At 37.0% G+C, this 22,108-nt stretch overlaps 1 long non-coding RNA gene across 1 annotated transcript in view; it reads left to right on the top strand.

Annotated features, from left to right (window-relative positions):
* Positions 1-18,919, top strand: part of LOC126872962 (uncharacterized) — a 78,658-nt gene extending 59,739 nt beyond the window's left edge. Inside the window, exons 3-4 of the long non-coding RNA XR_007692270.1 lie at positions 16,624-16,797; positions 16,960-18,919. This is a non-coding gene — a long non-coding RNA (uncharacterized LOC126872962). The remainder of the gene's footprint in view (positions 1-16,623; positions 16,798-16,959) is intronic.
* Positions 18,920-22,108: the final 3,189 nt, after the last annotated feature.

Here is a 22,108-nt window from a genome sequence, read left to right as displayed (position 1 = left end):
TCTAGAAAAATTGCAGTCTAATAAAGTATTTACATCCATTTGGTTGCATTTTACGAACAATTATCGCACCATCTCATTTTTCGCTATTAAATGATATTTAAAAAATGTTCTTATCGTATTTTTCCCTGTGATCTCACAAAGGTAGCTACAATTTCCATCACAGAATAGGAAAGATAGAGAAATGAATTTTTTAAACTAATGGTTGTTTGATCGTATAACCAGAGAAGTATGACAGAGCATGAATTTGCCGCGTAACACGTAATCAACCACACGAGGAACACCGCTCGACCAAGTAAAGACATAATTTCAATGAACAAACACAATTACAGGCTTGTTACGAAACGGGTCATTTGCCCGTCCACCGGTCTCGTCGAGAGGCCCATTTAGCCGAACAGACTGCGTTGTTCCTTCTCGATGCGTTTCGTACCGTTATGCACTTAACAGAGCGCCGTTCGACATTGCATAAAAGCCATCGCTTTCTTCCTCTACTTGGAAATTGCCATGCGTTTCGACGGTGTACTTTGGCCCGAGGAAAATTCAATATCATTCGCGTCTCCCTTCACAAAAATACATTATCTGTCCTTTACGTCGAACAACACTTATAAACAAGACTCTGATAAAGGCTAAAATACTTTTCAACCCTCCGATCGAGTGGCACCTAGCTTTCGGTGATTTTCAGATTTTTCGAACGTTAGTGAAACGAAATTTTATATCTGATTTCAACAGGACGTATCGCCACGTGTTCATTGCTTTTTAGTTTTATCCATTCGGAATCCGGATCAAGTCTTCATTTTTTCGGTTGACACATTGATTCTGTGCTTCCTGTACACATATTGATTCTGTTTGATGTTTATATTTATTCGTGAAATCATTGTTACGCTTACAGGTTTTTTTTGTAGATATCGATGATAAACTTGCTGTTTTCGTATTAATAGTACTACACAGATGGTTCGATCTGCCCAATCTGTTATTATTTTGATTTTTTTGAATTTTTCGATTGTAACTGTTAAGCTCTTGAATTGCCATTTTTTTATCGTTGCAACTGTTAATAATTCTTTATTTTATTTATTCTGTTATTTAGGATTGATCACAGGTTACGAATATCGGAAAAAGCTCTCAGTCTTATTTCGCACTTATTTCACCTCAACTTTAATTTTCACTCATTTGTCAATTTTTCTTTCATTGAAAAGATTTTTCCTACCTTTCGAAGGGAAAGGAATGATATTTTTACCTTATAATTTCTATAAATGGTTGCGTGCAATCATTTTTAATGTCGATTGCGTGTCAATACTTAATTACAATCAAATACAATTTAGTTATATACAAAGAAAAATATGGTTATAAACGTCTAATAAAAAATAGAAAATAGTGCGTGATACATTCTCTGTCTGAGGAATTTGTTGTGCGTTGCGGAGCGAGGTGAGGGTGGGGAACAACAAGAATCAGGAAAAGATGTAAGAATCGTAGTCGACGGTTATTCGGACTTGGAGGGTCATACTTGTTCTTATTATAAGGATACAACGGGTATTGCGTAAGCAGCTTGATCTGTCGACCTCTTGAAATCGAAGAAGATTGTAACTCTAAGGGTAGCTGTAGCCTTCGGGGCGTGTTTCGCTCACGACTCGCTTTATTACATCGCCTTCCTCTTGTTCCACGGATTCGTTCGACACAACGACACCTCTACTGTCCATCACCTCCATCCTCTTTCGTGTCTTTTATTTTTCTTTCTCTTCTACTTCCGCTTGTTCTTCTCCCCCTTCCTCGTTCCTCTTGTTCTCGAAATCTTGTGTTTCAAATCGATAGACGCTTTTATGCAATCGCGTGCTTCTGACCCGACTCTTCTCGCTTTCCTTCATGTTCGATCAGAGCTCTTGATGTCGTTATTCCACGATGCGATAAGTTTCTCGTTAGTTTCGACCGTATCGATGATTCTCTCGTCGATTAAAATATCTACTCTTTTCTGAATTTGAGACATCGGAAGTTACAATTTAGAATTATTATTGCCGTTTCTCAAATTTACAAGGTATTTATAAATTATTTGCTCTTCTTTGTTTATCGAACAAATTTAACGTATGTATGTATATAACATCGTTATTGTCGTTATTAATAATTTTGCGTACAATTCACTATCGAGGTAATTTTCGTCGCGATTTCGTTCCATTTCCTGTATCGCATTAGCATGTTACAGAAAGCAAGTAACAGAGATTGTATTATATCTACATTTTGCGTCCGCGCAATTTCTTCTTCGGCCATTGTACACAGTACAGCAATTGCACAGGCGCATACCCTTTTTCCTTATGCATTGCATATCGAATCGATGATTGCTTCTTTGCAATCTCGCCATTGTGGCTCGTACGAGATGGAAATATTCGAAAATTGTATATCGCTATTTCGTTTATTTATCCTTCGTACTTTCCTTTTATTTTCTTCAACTACAAGAATAATAGCAGCATTACCGTATCCTGTTACTGCGCTTCGCTCGCATCACGTTTCCATCGGGATACCGAGCAAGGTATAACAAACTATCGATTACCTATAACGAATTAACTTCTTTTTCAACTTTACAAAAGTTTTAAGTAGTCGGGATAATTTTTAATAACACGGTGTTATTTTTCTTCGATGATAATCTTGTCATTTTAAAAGGAAAGCTAAAGTTAATATTCGTGCAAATTTTAAGTATAGAGACGTTGAAATCTTTTGTCGTAAGAACAAATACAATATTGAAATAAATGTATGAATTCATTACGTTGAAAGAGTTAAAGTAGTATCGTAGAGCACTATAGGAGGGAGCATGTTTCTTAAAATGCAAAATATTACTCTTAGGAAAACTCATGAGCTACCTACTTCTCGCGAATTTTAAATTTGTAAAAAAAGCTTATGGTATGAAAAGGGGTCGTGGAAATTTCCGCTAAAATTTAACCACGGACATTTAGCAACGATCGTCCAGCAAAATTGACCGAAACATTGTCCGACTCTGGTCGGAGACGTCGCTGCCGGCCCTGTTTTTTAGCCGATACGCTGGAAAATTAAGCAAACCGTGATATCTGATCATTCTACCGTTTTATATATCTTTCGCTCAACGGCGTTGATTTTGATTTTTCCCACCAGTTAGCGGTCGGCTGGAAAAGCGACAGGGATTCTGGCCGAGCAGGCCGAAGGGTGGTTAGTAATTAAGAGTGAAGGGTAGTTTGGCAAAAGTGGATGGAACGAAGCGTTCCTGGCAATTAATTTTCGCACCCAGTTTCAGTTTGCAGTCCCACTCCTAGCATCCTGGCTCAGCCACCCCCCCCCCCTTTTTCTCTTCCCTTCACGATGCCTGTATCTCTATTCGCTTATCGTTCAACAGGATAATACACGTATACGTGTATATATAGAAAGGGACCAAGCACGCAGAGTTGCCAAGGAGGACGATGTGTGACACCTTTCAACGGTGTCAACCACGCTAGTTTAAGCTTTTGCCAACGTTCGAGTGTTAATACCATGATTAATATGCGGCGCCTCGCTTTTCACCAGACCAACGACTATCTCTCTCCGTGACTAAGACCAGCTCTGTTACCTGTACGCCTTTTACAGAACATACACGCTGCTATTCAAAGTTTACTTACAACCTGCAGCGAATTCCATTTCGTATTTATTAAACGCGCATACGTCACTCGCTCACACGCTGCGTCGATTCTTATTAATTACGCTTGAGTTGATGATTCTTCCGTGCTGAAAAAGCAATCGTGTTTGTTTCGAACTAAGTGGTTCGCAAGTTATTTTATCGTGCTGCGAGAATTTGGCATTTAGAGAAGGATAGAAATGGTAAAGATTGCGATGCGTATACAAATGGGAAAAAGTTCACTTATCAGAATTGGATTGTTTCTTTAATTATCAAGTAAGCTACGTAGTATGTAGTGTGTACATACGATAAATACGTCATGCGCCACACATACAAGTATTTAAAAAATATACGATATCATATAAATAGACAACCTGATTCTTGCCAATAATGAGATTATACATTCATATCATTCATATCTATATATGAATTGTTTTTGTATGATACAATAGGAGAAATTATCATCAACATTTAATACCTTCCATAATTTTGATGTTGATTAAAGCAGTTTTTTGTAAGAAATTATCGAACAAACGAGGTCGGCGTCAAATTTCCATAACGTAGATGCGTTTAGATGCAGTTTTTCGATCGGCCTGTACGAATTTTTCGCGCTGGCTTAACTCTCATACGATGGAACGCGATTATAAAGGCAAAGAGATTTGCGCACGAGGATTTCACCGACAGATTATAATAGTTTCTAAAATGTGAGGACCGATGGAAGAGACTGCAGCGACATTTTGTTTAATAATTTCACCAAGTCGAGCACATTTTTACGCTACGATAAATATTCAACCCCGTGAAATGTTCTTTGATACATTTAGGATTACGTATCCGCTCCTGACTTTTATCGTTTTACACGGTGATTTTAATTTTTTAATTTCTCATTCGTTGCAAAATTGTTTACACACTGCAAATTATAAAATATAAAAAAGGTATTCTCCAAGTTCATGCACCTTCTATTTAAAATTTTAATCAATGAATTTGGAAATATTGTACAGAGAATGGAATAATTGCTAAACTATATAATCTTGGATAGCAGAATCCTATGGGTTATAAATGAATCGATAAATATAATATTAATTATATTGATTCGGTAAAAAAAATAATCGTAATACAATTTGGTAAAAATTAACGATTTGCAGGGACAATTAAATACGTATATGCGATGGATAAACAAAGTTGTTACGATGCTATGTATATACGTACAAATGAGATTCTACAGATAATTCGGAAATATAACGCATAGTAGGAAACATAGCAAGAGGGTAGGTTCGGTATAGTGATCGATCAGATTCGTTGTGATGTTCTTAATTATTTATCGTAAGATATACGATGATAAATGTCGGTTATAAAACAACGGCGTAGCTTTGTTACGGTAAATTAGCTTTGAAACTCGCCACGAGATCTGAAGTTCGCGTATCAACTTTGAATATTAAGGAAGACTGATGGAAACTTTTCAGACCCTATTTATAAACATTTTAGAAGTTTCGCCAAACTCATTCCGACATATTAATAGTTATTAAGTTGCCGTACGTTAATCACTTATACATTCGTATTCTTTTCAGGCAGTCAATTTTCAATATAACAGCCGTAGAATGATTTTGTTAAAAGATTACTGCGATTATTTTAGCGAGTATTCTTAGATCAAAGGACATAAACTACGAAATCGAACGAAACCTATCAACCATCCTCTTTTGCTTATGGTCTTCCAAAGTGCATTCCTCACGCCACCGTGGAAACATATTTTCTTTGTCCACCCTCGACACGACAGGGAACAGAAAAATCCGAACAAGCGATCACGTAGTAGCGTGGCAGTTGCTTAATAACAATTATTAACCAAGGTAATCCTTACATCGGACACGATGGTGGCGGCATAAAGAAAGTCGAGGCGCTACATGGTGGGGGAGTTAACTAACTAGTTAGGCGTTACGAGGATTTACGATAGGTCCTATTTCACGTAGCTAACCAGCCGCGGGAACTGGCTCGTGGGGTCAGCGTCTATACGGGAAACAGAGAGAACGAGAATGCAAGGGTGTGCGCAGGGTTACGGGCCTTGAATAGGTAGGGAGTACATGTACGCCACAGGCAATAGTTTTCAGCTACCAGTAGTCATTTGTAATTGGAAGCCAGCAACGGTGGCTTTATTGCTACCATAAAGATCTCGGCTTCCTCGGTCGACCGCGGTCTCTTCTTGGTCGCTCCGCCTTTCGCCTCTGTCCTTTGTGTCGGCGCTAGAGTATAGTTACCGCAACGTACGCTTCTTGCGATTTACGCAAATTAGCACCGCGAACGTTTCTTATTCTTCCTCCACTTTTTGTTCTCACATATAAATCAGAAGTATCGTAGATGATAATCTCACCGATACGCGTTGATAAGCTTGTCGAACTATTTGTTTTTGCGAATCTCGGTGGACCTTCCGTGATGGGAACATCGAATGACGAAATAAGACTGATTTATAGTTATGAAAATTAATCGAGGATGTACAGGAAGATTTGGCTTTTCGGCAAATTAACCCTAGTTCGGGGAAATCCGTCGAAGTGGCAAGTTTTAGTTGCGGCACGTAAATGTATTTTTTCAAACAAAACGTTAAATAGAGATATCTTTTTCAAGATAGCATTTGTTAAGACGATTAAATGACTATATTTTAAGGAAAGACAATTTGTTATACTTATATAAGTAAACTTTATGTCAAATTGTCACATATATATGTATTTGAATGTATGTATGTGTGCATGCTGCCATCTATTACATATGTTAACGTTATTTATTGCGCATGTTAATATAGCTGCATAATTCACAACATGGTTCTGTAAATAGACCGTGTAATTTATTTTCGACGTAAATATGTCTTTAAACGAATTTTTTTAAACTAAGTATTCCACATACAAGATTCTGTATCGACAGGTTCTGATGAAACTAACGATAACATAGGCAGAATAGTAAAAATACACAGTTCGAATTATATATATATATATATATATATATATATATATATATATATATATATATATATATACAATATGAAAACGGATATCCAAACGACTACCAATGCACGGCCAGAATTTTTCAATCCTCAGGCTTGTAGAAAATACAATATTTGGCTTTTTAAAACATCTGATACTTGAGACAAAAAAAAAAAATTAAGCGAAACCATATGATTCATTCATGTGAGAATTGTTAAAACTAATATAAATATTTTCTGTGCAAAAGTTGACAAATTTGTAAATTAGCGATTTTATCGTTGTGAAATGCACGTCACGAATTCGGTTACAAATACAACAGAAAGGAAAAAGGAGGAAGTTTAACATTTGCGTATGCATACAAACCGCATTATAATTCGTTGGCCGGTAATGAAATTCTCTTTGGCTTGCCATCAACTCCCCGGGGGATTTGGTTTATACACGGCATCCCGATGGACACAAATGCAGTAGTCATCAATTTACGGTATTACGACGAAGTACTAACGCATAGAGCTCATAGTTCACGTTGCCTGATCCCCTTACGGAGCTACCGATATCTTTGACGGAAAACGGCACGTTAGAACGTTCTAACACAAATTCGTTCGGCTGTTCACGTAATTGTCGATTGAAAATAATCCGATCTCTTATTTTATTGGATATTGGTGTTTAATGACTAATCAGTATCCTCGAGCTATAAAAGCACAAAAAAATTCAGCCAGATTTCAGTTATATTAATTAATATTTTTTACAGTATCCGAACCTTGATAAATTACGTATAATGTAATTTCTGTCAATAATTCTTTTCGAAATTTATTCATTCTCAAGACGATCGAATGATCGATCGATCGTTGAGTTTAATTCCTAAAAACTCCATATCTTTAGCTTGAAATGTTAATTTCATAAATCTAATTTTCAAATCAATGATAAAAGTAGATTAAATTAACAAGTACAATGACGTAAAACGAAAGATCATTCGCATGCGATCAGATTAACTAAAACAAAAGAAATACAAAAGATCTATCTGCGTTCTATAATTTGTAGTTTGGCGTATAGTTGTATAGTAGTTGTAATAATTCACAGATTATTGGGAATCATGCGGATCACAAAGAAAATAGATGTATGAAGCAACTTGGCGATAGAGTTGATACTCGCATAAATTACTTGTATGAAAATAAACGAATTGGCAAACGTCGAGTCTCATTAAAATTCATTAATCGTGTAAGACCGTCCGTTTTTCACCGGTTGACGGAATAAACATATACGTTCCAACGAATTGAGCGACTACGCAACATTCTACCATATTATTTATCGCTTAATTCGTATGAACCGATTCGATTCGGCTTGATTAAATACATACAGTAGTCAATGAATGAACTGTCGCGTGCCCGCGGCGTTCAACGTGATCGAAGTCATTTTTCATTGGAACATGCTCGATTGGCAATTGTGCCTATACGATATCGTCAGAATTATACCACTGCTGGGGCAGAGATATCATTCTGTCCTGTTGATCGTTTAAATATTTATTCGTCGATAGACGGCATAAGTAAAAACCGATTCCATAAAACTTTTGGAAATAATACGGTGAAGCTGGCCGGCTTATCTGACCAGCGAGAAACAAGCTTGTCGAGCAAACTAAAACCGGCCCGTGTGACGCGGGCCATAGGTAATCAGAGTCAGAAACTTTGCTTAATTTAACTTTGTTAATAAGCTGCTTCGCCCTGTACTCCTCCCATGAAAATGCTAAGGCGAATCGCAGATTCGTCGAATCGCGCGATACCGCTGCACTGTTAAACAAATTAATTGACACGTTCATAAGATACCTGCCGATAAATTTCTCATTTTTAATCCCAGAAAAATAGTCTGTTTTAAATAACTTCAAAGAGAGAAAGGGGAAAATAGTTTTCAACGTCTTGTTTATCTTACTCGTGTATAACTGGTATATTACATCTTAGCTAGAATTTGTAAATAAATAAAATAAGCAAACTGCAAACTTATCGGCTATGATTGTTCGTATATACAGGGTGACCCTTCGGAAAGCAAATGGAATTCTTTATGTACAAATATGTAACATATTTTGCTCAAATCCATGAATCTTCAACTTTATGGTACTCTACGACAGATAATTATGTGTATACAGGGTGGTTGGCAACTGGTAGTACAAGCGGAAAGGGGGTGATTCTACGCGAAAAAAGAAATCGAAAATATAGAATAAAAATTTTTCGTTTGAGGCTTTGTTTTCGAGAAAATCGACTTTGAATTTTCGCTCGGTACGCGTGCACTTTATCACGTCTCGTTATAACGGATCTTACTGTAGATCGTTGTCTCGATGGAAAAATTAAAAAAAAAAAACAAAAGAAAAAAATTTTTATTCTATATTTTCGACTTCTTTTTTCGCGTAGAATCGCCCCCTTTCCGCTTGTACCACCAGTTACCAACCATCCTGTATATGTGTTGCGTTTAAAAATTTCGTTTCATAATCTCTTCCATGTCACACGTGCGTCTTTTTACATCGTTTAACGTCAGAGCGAGGAAGCGGTCTTATCTTGAGTGAGTCAGCGTTTCTTCGATATTATATTTGTTTCGTAAAAAATTTGCTATATCATTATGAACTCGACCAACGTCCTCTATAGGACCGTTGTTTATTCAAATAGTTTTACTTATTGGCCAAACGTGGCTCCAATGGCTACTCGTCTTTTCGTTTGAACAATCAATTAATTAATTAATTAATTCGTTAATTCTTATCAGCGATCTATTAAAATTTTTTTACCAAAACTTTATGTCTGAAATAGTTTGAATATTTTTATATTTTCTTCTTCATCTTAAAATGTCAACTTCCACCGCTAATTCCAGACCAAATCCATTCGCATTTTTTTCACTTTCGTATTATTAATATACATATTATTTCATATCAGATATTCAAATATATCTAGATTAACGAACATTGAACAATTCTTAATAAAATTCACAAGAAAATTTTTCTAGCATCGATCATTATACTTTCCAAGATTCCAGCCTGCAAATTCAGGCGATTTTTTTGAACTTGCCTCCGACGTTTTGTAAGCAAATGAAGACAATTTGTGAACTTATGTCACGGAGCTCGACCTTTAGCAAGTTCGTGATCTCTGCTCTCGGTATGCAACCTGTTGCCTTCGTGGCAAAAAGGTATCTCATCTGTAAGTAGAGTTCGTGAATTTGTGGTGAACTTTAACACACCTCTGATCTACGAGGCTTCGTTAACGGTATAATAATTAATTTCTATTTCACGAAATTGCATGTAAATCGCCTGAATAAACGATTTCTAAATTAGACGTAAAAATTAGAATATTTTAAGATGAATTTGATGGAAAATTTGCAAAGAATATTATTATCGACTAATTTAATATTGTAGCATATATCATGCTTTGCTGCAAATGCAGTGTAACGTAATTATTCAATTTTGCAGATATTTCGCTATAATTCATGGTGCGATTAATAGTATTAATTAACATTATTAATACAATTAACGGTGCACTATGTATAGATTATTTGTAATTTCTGGTAAAGAACAAGTACCGATAATAGTGGGAAGATAACTTGAAAAAATCTTTCAAAGAAAAAAGAGAAAATGAAGTATCCAAGTGTATTAATTATTCTGATCTGTTTATAGCACGTATTAGTACATGTTACTATTTTAAGTTATCGCGAATCGATAATACGTAATTTATGGCTTCTTTCAGAGGGAAGTGCGAAGGGACGGGCTTGCGGAATAATCGCAGGTCGTTAAATATCAATCGGATGGTGAAATTGGTATTACAAAAGCACCGCGAGTTCAATTTGGTTATTCGATATACAAAATGAGAGTGGAATTGGAGTGGAGCACAAGTGATGATAATTTTCCTTATAAAGGAGAATTATGAGTCGAGACGCAGGTGACGGGCGCGGTAGACGGCGTTTTTGACAGTACAATCATTTTTCAAGGGTGCGCGGCAAAGTGGTCGACAAAGAGAAATGACGAATAAGTTGAAGTCGGTGCGAAATGGCGGGACATTTTTTAGCAGGCAATGCTGAGTCTCCTATAAATATGTAATACCAATCTTCTAGCCGACTGTACCGAGCATTTTTACCCTTTCTGGACTGGCGTCGTTTGTCACATCTTGTCAAATTAAGCCTTGAACTTCCTTTTCATGGCAACGAGCGTGACGCACAAGAAACTCTTGCAAATAAGTAGTGTGACGTTACGCAACCTATACTGAGAGATATCTCTAGAGGGGCACCGAATCGATAGTGTGTAGTATGTATATGTAGTACGAATAGTAATCCTACTTAATGGCTCTCGGAGACGGCAGATTGACCAAGCCAATTGTTCAAACATCGGGTTAGGAAGATGATGGATGGAATTGAAGGCAATGAATAAATGGATCTTGGCAATGAGCTTGACAACGTGCCTCCTCGTTTCTCCTTCTTCTTCTTCTTCTTCTTCTTCTTCTTCTTCTGCTTCTTCTTCTTCTTCTGGCATTATTGAGAAAAAGTAAGTTAACAGATCATTGGAACATGGATACTAACGATGGAGTCAAGTTTAACGGGAATCCAAGTCGGTCTTAATAGAAAAATTTTACTTGCTAAGAGACAATGTTTCATTTCCTATACTTAAAGAAACCACTTCAAAATTGTAGACGGCTATTTTGTCTCGAATCAAGTCTACGATATTGCGTGCGTATTATGTACATACTTTCCAATTACTATGTGTATCAGTAATTAGTGTTTATAAGTACATAGATTCTCGAATTCTATGGGTGCTTGGACTGGAGTTCGAAATGAGCTTGTACAATTTAATCCTAAATACTTACTTGCTAAGTTTCTTTTACAACAAATGTTTGCGTCACAATTGTTTAGAATTTTCAAATATAAATACGTATCGAAATTGGTTCAGTTCAATAACCTTGGGAATGCTTAGATAGATTGCCGAAAGAGATTCCGTAATACTACGAAATAAATTAAAAACTATTTAAAACTGTGTAAATTAATTGGATAAATTTTTGATAATATTGCAACACTACAAATTCATCACGTGTCACGACTGAGTTCACTTAAGTCGCGTACGTATTTACAACCGAAACGCGAGATAGATAACAAACAACGATAAAAACACATATTTACTTTCATCATTGAAATTTTCTCCGAATTCGTGCGTATAATCGCATTTACCAAAATAAATTTTTTTCTGTATATATATCGATATACGTATAATGTATGCGATAAGATCAAAATTTTTTAAGGTGTTTGAATTGATGGGATAATATCTTTGCGACACTGTAGCTAATTTTGATGGGAATTTTGTAATAGCCAAAGGATGACACACAGTGCACATTCGTGTAAGCGAATTTGGGAAATGCGCTAGCTGGGTTTTCACCTACGGCGAATTTACCCTGGTTCGATGTTTATAATTCGAGAAGGACCTGGCTTTAATTACCACCCTGCAGTGTTTACACGAGCCGTAATATTTGATGCGACCAGATAGGACCTTCGTTGGCGGGGATGGACCGCATATCGCCAGAGAAATATGTATTATATCGAACATTTTACCGAAATACAAAGTTTTTCAACAGGATGTAAACGCGCAACGCTCTCGTGTTTCTACAGTTTTTTTCACTATCGTCGCTTAAAAAATCCTCCGATTGTCATCATACGAGATGCGCGCGTTGTATCGTATCTCCCAGAGACGCGTTTACCGGATTGATTTATGCTCCGTTATTTCCAAAAATATTTACACTTCCATGCGCATATTACGATAAATCAGTGAAATACCATTATTCTCTATATATACATATACATAGAAGTTACGATTTTCAAACTACGAAAGAGAGAATGACTTGCATTTTCTAATCAGGGCATATTTACTTGGTACGCGAACAGGGTGCATATAACGTGCTTGTTAACAATGCAAATGACTCGAAGCTAGGCTAGCAGAAAGAAAGAACGGAAGGAGAATAGCAACTGGTAAACAAAATGCAGAAAAATTGTTCAATTTCCGCGACCGGAGACTGTTTACCTCCAACGACCAAGGACGCGACATAACATAGCTTCAATAATTTATTATTTTATTCCTGGCTGCATCGCGGAAACACGCCAACAAAAATCGTACGTACACCGACGGGGAGCAAGAAAAATTCTCTAAAATCACTCTGATTAACTCCAAGAACTTATGAAAATATTACGTTCTTCATTATTTGAATTTTTTTATTTGGGGAAAAATAACAAGGAGAAGCGTAATGTTTACGGCAGTTTTAATCTTCTGTAAACAAACAGTTTATCAAAATAAAAAGTTAGTTCACAGATTATCGTTCATAATATTTGATTTACAGTACGGAAGATTTTGATCGCGTTTATACGTAATTTATATTTACGGGAAAAGATTGTTTTTTTTCTGCCATTGAAAGTATCGATCCCGCTTAACCGAAAAGATACCAAGAGTTCCCTTAAATCTCCACCTTTTCTATTTTGAACGCTTAGTGCATCGATGTTAGATGATGGATAAACCGCAAAATCAAACGGGCCCTTCATCAATCTCCTATTGTTCGAACTTGCAATTGATCACTCTTTCCCTACACAACCGAATAAATTAGGTAAAAGGAAAATACGAAATATATTTATAGTTAATTAAACAATTGTTACGACGATTCTCTTTGATTCTTATAAAATATATAATATGTAGGATAGGATGGAACAAATCAATTGTCAAAAAGTCTACGAATTTTCCGAACGACTGGATATTTGCGCGAGCAACGCCCTTACCTGTTTTCCAAAAAGTTCTCGGAGAAAGAGAGGAGAATGGGACGGGGATCCATATTAATTTCCGGCGGATACACGATCTTTTCGTAGTTTCCCTTATCTCTTCGCAGGTGTATATAAAAACGCCATCAGTCTCCGGTTCGCGCAATCGCCGTCAGGTTAAACCACGTAATAAAAATAGACACTCTAGCTGGCTCTTTTCCTTCCTCTTGGTTCTTCTTCTCGCTTCAGCTCGTCCAGCTTCGCAGCCCCGCAAAAGGGATTCAGTCAACAATATGGCATGATGTTTGATGAGCCGATCGATCACGGCACCCTGTCAGTTTTCCGGTTGAAACGTTGCCCTGTATGCGCGTGATCGCGCGTGTTTGCAACCGCGTGCGAATGTTCTTTTATAAGCACCGAGATCGACTACCAAACTGTATATCTACCTAGAAATGTAGGAACAGATCGTATTTGCCCACATTTTAAAAAAACATTTTTTACCTTTTTACAAACAAACTACCTATCAGAAATCGATTTCTTGGAAAACTGACTTTTCTACGAAACCGATACGACGACCCATTTAAAAGGAAAAGAAAGAGAAAAATGAAGAATATTTCATATATTTTTCTACTTCATTAGATAAATTCTTTCGGTTGATTCGAAAGTACGTGTAAAATCTTACGATCAAGTTCGAAAGGTTACGCCTACGCAATACAGATGATTTACGTTTGCACAATGATGGTGCATTTTTTTATAGAATCGTCGTAGAAAGGAATGCAGATAAAATTTCGTAGAATTACGCATCCTCTGAAGCTGCCAAGGAAACACGATGATAAGGAAATAACGGACACGATATCTATAAAGAACGATTGTCCCTTAAAAAACAGCAGAAATCTTTCAACTTATTGCCAACATCTAGATTGTCTTATTTCTATTATCTCGCGTAAAACAATTCCGAGTTATATTTACGTGGCCTTTGTTTCAGTCGGAAGCAATTAATAACGGAACAAGATAGTAGAACGTTGTATAATCACAAAATACTTATTGCATACGGTCTACGATATCTGAATATTCAAGAATTAATCAGTTCTGCAAAAGAGTAAGAAGAAGGAAGCAAAAACTGTCGTGTTTATTACCGGAAGAAATCACCACGAACAAACGTTTCTTCCATTTTATACCCTTCGATAGCTTCACAAAGAAGACATTTTCTTTATTAACGTCTGTAAAAGACGTTAGACTACATCCACGCGTATTTATCGATGTTTCCTTTTCTGCAAAAAATTCTGCAAGTCCGTAATAATTGCTTCCAAAGGCGGCCATTATTTCTCTTTTATTATATGATGCGTGCATTTTTTTTGCCCGAGTATTTTACGTTGAGGCACAAAAATCGCATCGACCGATGCGTTTAATTAATGAAGAACGCAGCTGGAACGGTGCACGAAGGAATTAATCGCTTTGATGAAGGTATTGTTTAATTCTACGAAATAAGTTTACCGAACTATTCTATCTTCCCCTACTGATAGCGTGTGTACCACAATTTTTAAACTTCGATACCGAAAGAGTGCGTATACAATTTTCAAACTTTGTCACCTTTGTGCAATGCTCCTATGTTGTTATTGTCGTTGTTCACTTTTGAATAGCGCTTTCCCTTGCGGAATTTACACCGCGAAGGTGTATTGAATATATCGATGCCAGAAAGGGAATTTTAGAAAAAAAGCAAGCGAGAAATTGTGGAACGTAACGTTCGACGGACAAGAATTACATTGTGCGGGAGTGCGAAAACGAAGCTGTCGAAAAATAGCGTAGAGGACTCTGTTCCGCGTTAATAAAATCAGTTCGCCGTAACTGGTAAAAATAATCTCGCGGGGAGATTATTTGCGAACGATTTTGTATCGAGAAATCGTAGCTAACGGGAGGAATCGGTGTAAAATTCGGTGATTGGAAAATCTAGCGCGGAAATCTAGCTGAGTGGATCGGGGAGCGTGGTATCCTGGTTGCGGGTGAAGTCACGCGTCGCGACATAAGTATGCATGAAGTTAGCTCGAAGTCGTCTGAAATATTAACTAGCCAGACTTTTGGCCAACCGAAGACTGAAAACTGTTTACCGTAGGAGGCAACTGCACGATAGCAGCCAATGTTAAAATCTCGGCCCGATGCCGGCTGCTTCCTCGCCCGTTTGATAAATAATGCGACTCGCATTTTGCGCGGGAAAACTTTCGGATTGCACCGACACGACGCGATGACTCGCAGAAAGGGAAAGAGAGAGAAAGAATGTAGAAAGGGAGGACGGGAGCGGTCGGTAGCACAAGCAATTCAATTCAGACACCCCCAAGCGAATTTTCATTCGAAAGTTTGCTTGGGCTTTTAATGAAAAGAAAGCCCCGGTTAGAGCCGATGCAGTGTGAAAATGTCCTCTTGCACGACTGCTGCCTATTCCGCTATTGCTCTACTCGCTCCTCTAACTCGATCGGTAGCATCATACTTTGGGTAGAATCCGCGAAAATCAGATTTGTGAATTGGTAACAATCTCTTAATAAAATTCAGAAAGATCTGTTGTTAGTTTCAAAGCTCTTACTGTCCTACATTTAATCCTCCATTCCTCACGAAAAAATCATCGTCGATGCGGCCCGGTTTCGCTGAAAGTTGCCGAAAAGCTTGGAAAATAAACCCACTTCCGCGAATCCAGCGAGTGGAAACAACGCAGAAAAGCCGGTATCCGGTAAAATATTAAAAATACGTAGCCAACAGTTTCGCGTAGCAAAGATTTCCAAGTTTCACGGAGGATTCCTTACAAAGCCTGACTTATTTAACCCGGAGCTAGGTGTCTGCCTGTTTCCACGATCCCCTCTGACTCCGCCAACCTACATTCTGTCCCCACCCATGCGATTTTCGTTTCGGCGAAGGGGTGAAGACGAAAAGGGGGAAAGGACGGCGGGACAGAAAGGAAGGCGATGGAAGGTTGCAGGAGCACGGTGAAAGGACGAAATGCTCTTTTGTGGTCGCCCTCCACACCGGGAACTTTATTAATTGCGCGTTTTGTTATGCAGATGCCTGCAGACCGAGCCAGCCACCTTCTCCTCTTTCTCCTTCCTCTTTCATCTTTCCTCTTTCCTCATTTCTCTTTCCTTTTTCCTCTTTCTTCTTCCTTCCTTCCCCTTTCTTCTTTCCTCTTCTGTCTTCGATAGGAGGCGAAGCTTTCCTCTCTACGACTCGTGTGTCCAGGATCATTAAAGGATTACTTTCTCTCTCTGTGTCTCTTTCTCAAATTTGTCGCCTTCAATTCAGTCAAAGTTATTTCTCTTTCCCATTTAGGTGTGCGCAAAACTTTCAAGTTTCGTCTGGCTGGCCTTTCGTGACTACTAGCCCGGTGCAAACGTTAAATTAGCCTTTCAGGATGAAACAACAAATTTTGGCTGCTGTCGATCGAACCGGCTGGATAGTCAGAGTCGTTAATTCGCGTTAAAGTGCTAATAAGCGTTGTGGTCGGTAAGCAAGAAAGTGAAGATTTTGAAGAGATACCTAGAGAACAATATCTTTGTCTCAACAGAAATGAATTCATTGGTTGTAAATCTTCGTTCGGAATACGTATTGAAAAACAAGACGTATTATCGCTTTTCAGCATGGTATGGATTTACGTTCTCATTTTAGGAACGTTCCGCCAATGAAACCGGGATGTCCTGATCTCTTGGGTGATTCAAGGGACTTAGCTCGTACATTATGTCAGCGTTTAAGAAGCGAACAGCGAGGAAAGAAATCCAGCCTTTGTTGAGAAACTTTGCTCTCGGGAATTCCGGGCTCGGAACGAGGCAGCATCCAGCTGCTTTTAATTTCCAACTAAAAAACGAGAAAGGAAAGAGTAGATGCTCGCGTCTCCTGGCGACTATTCGTGAAAATTGAACGTCAGTCTTCCACAAACGAGACGTTTTAGATGTTTTCCCTCTTTTTTAAGGAGCATTAAATAAACGAAAAATTGCTACAAGTTTTAGCAATCATATCCAGTCGTTCAAAAATGATATTTAGCCATTAAATCGCTAGAATTATTTTCATTCGATCTAGTGCCTATATTTTTTGCTGTATAATTATGTTTAGCGATAATCGCCAATTTTAACACGATAAGAAAATATAATGTAATATAGTTTATAAATTACAGAAGCATATCAAGCTTCTCCAAATACTAATAAAACTTACATTTACGATGCCTCTAAAAAAAGCAACTGTATTGTATGAATTTCGATTAATCGAAATAGTTTCTCTCGAAATATTTTAAATCGGTCAGAACTCACGTTGAAATAAAAAAAAATTAAAATAAAACTAAATTAATAATCAACTTAAGCGTTGCACTTAATTAATATTTCCATAAAATATTATTATATATATTGTATTTCTAACTTGCTCTCGAATGCTTAGCTACGTAATTGCGTAACTGCTCCACTTTCTGCGACAAGGCCGATCATCTTATTATCATTCCGAGGGAAAAAAACTGCACGGTGAATTTTGTTCAGAAAGGGAAAGAAATATCAACTTATCGTTTACTACGTCTCACATATTTTCCACAAAATTAATATATCGTGTTACATCATAAATTACCGTATACCGTAAAAATTATCGGAAATGTAAATAATACGTTACAGCCGTCGAAAGTTGAGAAAGAATTTAATAAAAAAAGGAAGAAAATGGAGAAGGCACTTACTAGCAGACGAAAGAAACGAAAGGTGAGAAGCTAGTTGGGATAAACGTTAAAAAGAGAAACTGGAAGAAGGGGGAAAGAAGAGAGAAAGAAAGAGGATCGCTCTTAAGTTATTATTAAGGTATATTTCCCCGAGGGATGTTTCGCTTCAGCTCAACTAATGACGGCATCGGAGTAGGAACAAATTTGAACGAACCCGACTTTGTCGCATCGTACCTCTTTCGTTCGCGTGCGCTAATTTCTCCTTCGTCTTCGTATATCGACTAGCTTTTTTAATAACATTTTCCTCCTAATAATATTATTCGATAGAAATGAAAGACGTTAGTCGGTTACATAATTTTTTAATCATCAAAATAATTAATGATATTATTTACGAGATATTATTAATTTCTTGATATAAACACTTACTTCTTTCTATATTTATCCCAGACGTCCTAGATTATGAAGATTTTATTAAAATTTAATAGTAAATTTCGATTTATATAAGAAAAAAATATCAGAAATATCGCGAGTCCTTTCATCTCCGCAAGAGTTTTTTCTCGATGATAGACTCGATTCAGCTAATAATAAGTATGTACATAGCTATTTTTCCTTCGCCTGGAAGATGCATCGTACCGAATAAATTACACGGCTTTAGTATTCGTTATTTGTCGATACGATGCACAGACACGTACTACTTACAAGTTATTCAATAATAGATTCCTTTTACCTTTTAATTTCTTGCATAAAATCTGAAAGACGTTTCATCAGTTAGTTCGATTACATAATCGCTACGCTGTCCATTAGAAAACGCGCAATACTTCTTTAAAGACGATGCTAATGCCAGTAATTCGATGCAGTCTGCATGAAAATCTATTCTAATCTAATTACGACAAGGAGTGAATAAAAATAGAAGATAAATTCTCTTAGAAAAACGTCAGAATCTTATTCCAACAATAACCATTCCAGTAGTAACCATTGCACAAATTCGTTACGCGTAATCTTGAATTGAATTTGTTGTTGTTGGAATTCTACATTTTTTAAAGAATATATTTAAAGAATAAAATTATAAAAATCGTAATAACACCTACGATGAGGGTAATTGTACTTTACTTTCCTATCCGAAAAATCTTCGCCATTTCAAAAGATATCCTCTATTAACGACGAACTTTATAAAGGTATTACATCGTAAAACAGAAATAAAAGTATGATATCGCATTAAGTATATTCGTGATAATCGATGATTTTCTAACGAGTGGAATTTGAAAGTTTCAACTCGTATGTGAAATACTACCGAGAATATCAATAGCAGTTTTGTTAAATGAAAAAGTTCGAAATTCTAAATATTCTGAAAGAGCAGGTAAACAACGCGACAAATCAATTAAAATTATCAAGTTCACCTTGGCCGAGTATTCATGAGGCTATCATTGAGATTAATATCGAATTAGCATTCCGCGTGCAAGCAACTTCCTTCATGCATCTGTTTGTGTTTTGCCCGGTTTGTCATCTACCAAACAAGCAGCTATACGGTTTCCGCCACCTCCTTGTCTGCTGTATATTAAACGGTGTTCGTGATTCGCAAGTCAAATTGAATTCCAGACTATTGGCATATTCTCAACAAGCTTTAACAATGGAGTCTGATACACGAGTCTCCCTACTCTTTACCAGCCTTCTGGCCAGCCGTCATCCCACTTTCGGGTAGGAGTGGTACGCTTCGAGCACGAAACCCTCCGCCCTTTTTCTTCTTCGGTTTCCTTCAATTTCCGCGGGCAGGAAAGCCATGGCGGTGCAAGCTCTCGGAAATTGGAAATAAATCGCAGAGATATCGATGCAAAATACGCGACGCCGATCGCGACCATGACTTCGTTCCGTTTTCTATGATCATCTAGTAACTTGTTTAAGATACTCCAAAGTTTTCTTTTTCAAGTACCAATTATTTCTGACGTATGAAATGTCCGTTTGAACGTTTCAGATCCTTCACCGAGTTGCAAAAGTATATCGTAGTGCGTATGCGGCGCAAACCCTATTCATTCGCATACCTCATACGGTATATGTTTTGTTTAAGATAATGTTGGAAATGTTCTTTCGCCAGATACGGAATATATTTAAGAAAGGAAAAATGTAGAGGAAGAAGGAGAAAAGAAGAAAAAGGAGGAGAAACAGGTGGAAGAGAATGAGTAGTCGAGGCATGGAATAATTAAGCGATTACCGGTGATTGGAGACGGATTTTTCGTCATAGCGGAGATTTAATTGGTCGAGATGTAGTGAGGAAGATAGGCGGTTGCATTGTCTGCAGGATGTTAAGAGGGTTAGCGCTGGAAGTATAGGGGGAGATGCTCGAGATGCTCGGTCGGCGCTGGATGCCAAGGGTGTGCAAGGGTGCTGGTGTAATGAAGAGCGACAGTGGCGTCCGGAGCTATCGCTAATTTGCCGCTAAGTGGCCGGCTTTGTTTCCGTACGTTGATCCCATCGTTCGCAATATCCTGGATCTGAGGCGACGCGACGTTCCGTGCCGCTCAAGAGAGACATCCAAATAACCCGCGGCCGTCTACTTCGAGCGCAATTCACTGTTGGCTAATTTCGACGATCGACTCAAGGAAAAAAGGAAATCGAAAACCATTAAAATATAGACACATTGTAGCGGTCCTATTCGTCCAATGATCGAAACTATCGTTAACAATTGTTATTTCTCTACAAATTGGATTATTCGAATATTATAATTTTCGACAAAAGGTTCGGTAATGAATCGAATCGGTTAACATTTGAAAGAAAAATATTTGAGATATATCGTTACCGAAGTAAGAATAAAAAGAAATACAAAGAATATTAAAAATAATAATACAACGAAATACGTAAGGATACTTGGCATGCGCGTTGAAACGAAATATATGGTAGATGATCGATTTATACAAAATTGAATACATATTGCTTTATGCGCTCCGAGCATGAAGTAAAATTTCTTTCAATGTAGTGTAAAATAACATAATAACATTTACATAGTCTTCTGTAATCTTTACGTTACATAACTTCTTACATTACATTTACGAAATATATATTTGAATAATGTTATCTGAAAACGTAAAAAAATTAATTTTTCTGTGATATCGAAATAACCAAACTAGTACTAGACTGCATCGACTATCATTTCGTGACGATATTTCAGAATGTTCGTTATATAACAAGATTTGCTTTATCGTCTTAAATTACACCGTAAATTGTAGCAAATTGTCTAAATTGTTCTAAATTGTCTTTTATACGAAAAAAGCGTTCGTAGAAATAGTCACATAACATAATACAGTAACCAGAACACAAGAAAATTTTCGATTCTAGACCCCGTGTACCATAACAATTACACAGCGGAAATTGCACTGGCAAGTCTAATATAACATATTCAATTAAAAACACGAGATAATCTCCGTGAGCCGGTAAACAAACAAAATAGTAAACAACGAATTGTTATATCGTGTAGGGTGTTTTTTCGTACAATTTCCTTCCGAAGTAATGTTTTATATGTATAAGAAACAATTAACAAATACTTTAAAGTGCTGCAATTGGACGAATTATCTTCATTAATTCGTTAAGTAAATAAACCAGTTTCTTTTAGAATCACGACGCAATTTATGTTGCATCACAATCAGTGGAATTATTTATCAAGAAAAATTGTATACGTATTATCTTCCTCAGCGTCAGACAACGATAAGCGAACTACGCGAATGATTGTGGTTATTTAGAATAACCAATCTCACCGACTTCGTCAAGATCATAACATGTCATAAGGTCAAAGTATTGAATATTTTCCTTGTGCAAAAAACCGCTCTGCAACCCCCCCCCCCCCCCATAATCGGCTCGCAAACATTTATTTTTATTTGTATACTTGACTGTTTGAAAACTTCAATGGGAAAAGTATTTTAATAACAAAAACCAATTAGCTCTACAACTACAAAATAAATGTATTGTCAGACGGACAGAAGATGATCGTAAGTACTTATTAACGAATATTATATCGAAGATTGGTTATTAAAAATTTTAGAACGACCGATTTCTTTTCCTTGAAAGCTATGCTCCGGGTATGTTTAATTAAAATTTCACGGCCTAAATTCCATCAATCCATCTTTTTCCAAATATGTAATC

This window comes from Bombus huntii, chromosome 14 (genome assembly GCF_024542735.1).
Source record: "Bombus huntii isolate Logan2020A chromosome 14, iyBomHunt1.1, whole genome shotgun sequence".
In the NCBI taxonomy this organism is placed as follows: Eukaryota; Metazoa; Arthropoda; class Insecta; order Hymenoptera; family Apidae; genus Bombus; species Bombus huntii.
Note: the sequence above shows the minus strand (reverse complement) of the source record. Positions and strands in the feature narration are given on the sequence as shown.